Source organism: Chrysochloris asiatica, unplaced genomic scaffold, assembly GCF_000296735.1.
Source record: "Chrysochloris asiatica unplaced genomic scaffold, ChrAsi1.0 scaffold00098, whole genome shotgun sequence".
Classification (NCBI taxonomy): Eukaryota; Metazoa; Chordata; class Mammalia; order Afrosoricida; family Chrysochloridae; genus Chrysochloris; species Chrysochloris asiatica.
This window is the reverse complement of record NW_006408616.1, coordinates 3,174,892-3,180,702: the sequence shown is the minus strand read 5'-3', so window position 1 is coordinate 3,180,702 and position 5,811 is coordinate 3,174,892.

Here is a 5,811-nt window from a genome sequence, read left to right as displayed (position 1 = left end):
TAGGATAAGCTTTGGACTGCTAACTTCAAGGTTGACTGTTCAAACCCACCAGCTGCTCCTCAAAAGTCCTACACAGACTCACTATGAGTCAGAACTTACTGAGAACACTTAACAATGACAACAACAGCCACTGTTTCAGTTGCTTTTTAGTAAAAGCTAGAATGACCATCCATTCCAATTTACCAGACTCACTCCTGATTTGAGTAATGAACACATCCTTGAAAAACTCCCAGTTCAAATAGACGTGAATAGTTGGATATCCGAGAAAAAAGCCTCTGCAAAATCCAGGAGTATGAATAAGAATAAGAATTCAGTGAGTCAGTGACTATGAGTGGACATCTGCTAAGCATTTACCATGTGCATATCTTCATAACTTTCCCTTGTTTAGCTCTCACAACAATCTTTTATATGTCTATCTTTATTTGACAGATGATGAAAGTAAGCACAGAACATCAAGCTATGGGGATAGAATTCAATCACAGGATTTTGAAAAATAAGGTCTCAGCTGTGATGTTTAAAGGCAGCAAAATGACCAGTCATATTATTATCAGTTGTTTTTTATCCAGTTTTCAAAAACTTCAGCGATTACCACAAGTCAACTGCTCTTTTTAAGCTAGGGGAAAAAAAAGTTAGCTCAAGCTAACATCACAGATCTTTCTTGAGAAATTAATTTTCTCATCAGAATAAATAGATATGAACTGTCTTGAGGTCAGTTGCACTTAAAGTCAGTCAATTTACAGAAAAACTGACAATTGCACTCTTGCAAAAATTTTGTTTGTTTGTCTCATTTACAATTAGTTTGCCTCTGCTCCATGCTCCTCACTGGAGTTACTTTCTCCAAGCACCTGATTTATACATTTATAGTTCCTCAGATTCCATGGGTTTGGGTGAGCTTTTCCAGACAGGTTAGCGATTTGGGGTTTGGCAAGCACTTTGGATTTGCAGTCTATTTTGAGCGAAAATCAATTTACACTCTTTGCAAATATGTGATGGTATAAATCAGGCAATTGAGCTTTTCTTAAAACACAATAGTGGCTTGTTTCCTTTTGCTGAGGAGACGGACAAAACAGTTTCTACTCATTTCAAATATATCCTTGTCATACCGTGGCAATTTGACAAGCATTCTATTCTACTATCCTTATTTCAATAGATGGAGAAAACAGAAGCAAGAGAGGTTAGATTATCTGTCTTGGGCAGCACACAGGAAGGCAGGGACAGCGCTGGATTCAGAATTCACAGATCTTAAATGCTCTGACCATTCTGGGCTGCTTAATGTCTCTGTATTATCCTTGATATTTGATGCTCAGATTTGGCAATATCCATTGTTCTAACTAACCTACTCAGGAAGTCTTCCTATTTAGCTATCTTTTAATTAAAGATGGTTTGAAGAAAGTGAAGCTTTCAATCAAAACTCTAAAACAGTTGGGTGCTATAAAACGAGTTTAAAGCAGAATAAAGTGGTAAATAAAAGAGCTGGTTACAATTACACCATTTAGGCTTTAAATGGCAAGTAATTCCAGTGATTAAGAAACTATTGATGTAATGTGGTTTTAAAAAAATACATAGTACAAAATGGAGTTGACATTTGGAGTAGGTCATTTTTCACATCCATCCTGGGAACATTGAGAATAGACTTTAAGAGACTATTCTGCTGTAAGAAACAAAATCGCATTTTTAATGTTTTTTTTTTTTTTGCACTTTCCAGTTTTACTTGCTAATTCTAACTTTCCTTTTTCTAAATATATAGGAGGGAGCTTCAAAAAAGTCATGGAAAAATGGAATTAAATATAATGGAATTTTCCCAAGAACTTTTTGAATCTCCCTTGTATATATTCTGGAGTCCTGGTATGGCACTGTGGGTTAGTGCAATGAACTGAAAAGTTGATTTGAACTGCAAGATTGATGGTTCAATCTCACCAATCACTCCTCAGAAACCCTATACAAAGTCTCTATGGGTTGGAACCAACTTGATGACTCTTGATGGCAACAACAACAAAGTATATATTATGGAACCTTCAGGTCTCAGTTTCTTAGTACTTTGAAAAGGAATGATCATTTTGAGTGTCTTTCCTCAGGTGTTTGGCTAGAAGTTTTATTCAGAGTAGACTAGTTATTTTTCACTATAGTTGTCTAATGTCTGATAGTCTAAAATAGTTTTTCTCCCCAAGCAACTGGAAAATCCTGTACATTTTGTAAAGACTGCTTTTTTTTTTCCTATTTTGTTTGTGTTTCAGATTGTCAACATCCCCCATGTGAAGAATTGTGAGGTGAGCTTTTTTACTGGGAAAATTGCTTAGATTTGAGTTAAGCTACAAAGCAACTGTTCTGACTCCATGGCCCTTAACAACAACGCAGAAGTCCTGGTATGGCGTCTTGGTGTGCTGCTTTCAGATAAGCACTGGACTGCAAGGTGGGTTTAAACCTCAAGGTATGCAGTTCAAATTCACCAGCAGCTCCTCAGAAAACCTACACAAGGTCATGTGGGTCAGAACTGACTCACTGGAACTTAACAACAACAAAAAAACATATAAATGGTGTGGTGCTGTAGGATGAGCATTGGACTTCAAATCATAAGGTCAGTGGTTCCAGCTCACCGACTACTCCTTGGAAACCCTGTATAGTGACACTATGGGTTGGAATTAACTTGAGGACACTTAACAACAACAACCTAGAAGTTATCTTACTCCTGCATGCAGTACAGTGCTAATTAACATTTTTCCTGTGGTGTAATTTCTGTGCCTAATCTACTGATTCTTATGGAAATTAAGTAAACAGTTGTTGTTGTTGTTATTAAGTGCCATAAAGTTAGTTCTGACTCACAGCAACCCTATATAAGGTTTCCAAGGAGTGGCTGGTAGATTCAAACCAACAACTTTTGGTTAACAGTCCAATACTTATTTTACAGTGTCACACCATGACTGCATCATGATTTAATAAATTTGGTTTTCATTTAACCTATCTGGGATGGATTCTGTTCATAATTAAGAACCTGTAAAAATGCAGACATTAGGATCAGAAGTGTTTGCAAGCAACAAACCTTCCAGGAAATAGAAATGTGTGTACTAACTATTGTTTTTTTTTAAAAAATTGTGTGTGAATTATGTGATAATTTACATGGGAGAACATTAGCTTTACATTCATCCTATTGTATATCATTTCATTGCCATGGTTACAATCCCCTCCATGCATCATCAACCAACCAAAAGGCATACCCTGCAAGCCTGCCCCCTGGTCATCAGCACACAGCCCTTCTCCCTCTCTGGGTCTAGAGTCCCCAGCTGCTCCATCTCTCCATGTCATTGTTGCTGACTCCATCTCTGCCATCACTGTTTCTCTGAGAGGGTCCCGCACTCCACTTTTCTCCCTGGATGGTCCCACCTCCCTCCTTTTGCTACAAAGAATCTACCTTTACATTTCCAACCCTCACAGTCAGTCCTGATAACAATTATTCACTATTGTACCACAAGAGACCTATCCCCATCTCCTTTCATCAGCCCTGCCCAGACAGATTGGATACTACTCAGGGGAGATTCTACCTTCCTCTGCACCCTCTGGATCTAGGCTCCCTCTTGAAAGCTTGTAAGCCAGTCACTTCTTGCCTTTGTAGCCACTCCCCATTCCTACCCCTTCCCCCGCCATTTTGGGTGCCAATGTCCAAGTTGCCTATCCCTGTCTTCTCTGTGTATGGAGGAGGTGGGAATGATCCTCACTGTGAAGATTTGTTCCCTCTTTTGAGCTATGGCATCCATAACTGTAGGTCAAATTCATCAAATTGTATCAGATTACTCTTTTTTTTCTTCTTCTTCTTTCTTCTTCTAGTTGAACTCTGATCATCCAGTCATTGAAGCCAGGTCAAATGGTAACTCTTGGTTTTGAAAACAAAAATGATGATCTATTTCTTATTAGATAAAGGAGTCCTGGAAGCCATGGGAAAAAGTAGCATAACATTTTGAAAGAATTATCACTGTGCTCACATCAAATTAAAAGTCTATGGAGGGAAAATTACTATGTCTTACTTGATTATAAATATTAATATTATTTAGCTGTTGGTTCTACTTCCCCAAAGGTACCTTAGAAGAAAGGCCTGGTGATCTACTTCCAAAAACATCAAAACATCAGTCACTTAAAAACCTGTGAAAAGACCTAACACACAGGGTGTCACCATGAGTGAGAATCAACTTGATCAACAATTGTTGTGTTTTGTTTTGTTTTTTTGTTTAACATAATCAAAGGAGCTCTGGTAGCATAGTGGTTATGAATAGGGCTGTGAACTGCAAGGTCAGCAGTCTGAAACTACCAGCTGTTCCGTGGGAGAAAGATAAGGCATTCTGCTCCCGTAAAGATTTACAGCCTCGGAAACCCTGTACAGGGTCGCTATGAGTCGGAAATGACTCCATGGCACAAAGCCACCACCAACATAATCAAGGTCATGAGAGTTCCTAAAACAACATAATAGAAGGAAAGAGATTAAAGTACTAAAATCTAGATTCAAGGTATAATCAAACCAAATGGTTGCTCCAAAAATTCTTTTAACTAATACATTGTTTGTTGATTAGTGCCATCAAGTTGGTTCTGATTCACAAAGACCCCGTATAGGATTTCTGAGGAGTGGCTGGTAGATTTGAAACACCAACCTTGCATTTTAAACTGACCTTATGGTCCAGCGTCACACATTAGAATAAGGTTTACTATGAGTTGGAATAGCTTCATTGGCAATGGGTAGTACATCAGGAAAAGGCTATCATTTTCTGAATTTGGATTTTCCTTGAATGCCAAAAGTCATTGTTCACTAATTGTTGTTGTTGCTAAGTGCTGTTGAGTTCTGATTCAGAGCAACCCTGTTTCCAAGGAGCAGCTGGTGAGTTTGAACTGCCAACCTTGTGGTTCAAATTGACCTTGCAGTCCATCACATCATCCCATATCACCACACCAGACTCTGTTCACTAATAGTTTCATGAATAAATTATCTGGTGCTCACAATACTTTTCATTCTAAGCAACAACTAACTATACAATACAATATAAACTATTTTTCTAAGATATTTTTCATTCAAATAATTCTGGTGGTACCGCGGGTTAATATTTGGTTATTAACTGAAAGGACAGTGGTTTGAACACACCAGCAGCTCAGAGGGAAAAAGAGGAGGCAATCTACTTCCATAAAGATTTATAGCCTTGGAAATCCCATGGGTCACCTCGAGTTGGAATTGACTTGGTGATAGTGGATTTGGTTTTGTTGTTTTTATCTCAATCTAAAAACAAGAAAAATATAAGCTCACAAACTTAGGCTTTGCTTCAAATTTGTAATCTTCTATATTCTTTAAGTTCTATTTTCACAGTATGCCAATAGTCTGAATTGCGTCATGCAAAGTTCTCTTTTTCATTCACTCAAAATCTAACAATTAAGCAAAATAACGATTTTTTAATTAAGCAGATATCTGCTTTAGTCAGTGCCAAACAGTCAGGCTGATTCCTTTTTAAAAAATACTGGCCTGACCTGTTAGTCTGATTGATAAATTTGACCAAACATTAACTTTCCTCAAGAACATATATAAAGTTATTTTTGAACTCTTCAAATAATGATTTTTCCAAGCACTCAATATGCTTTTTCATTTTGTGTCTCTGCCTTGTGTTTATAAGACTTTTATACCCCAATAAAATAGTATACTCATTTTTTCTAGTGCTCAAAGGGAATGACGCTAAAAGAATAGGAAAAAAAAAATGGCAATGATATATTCATTTGAACCCATGGCCTTGTAGCACTCTCAAATCCTATACTATTTATAAAAGAAATTAATCCACATGATGTAAT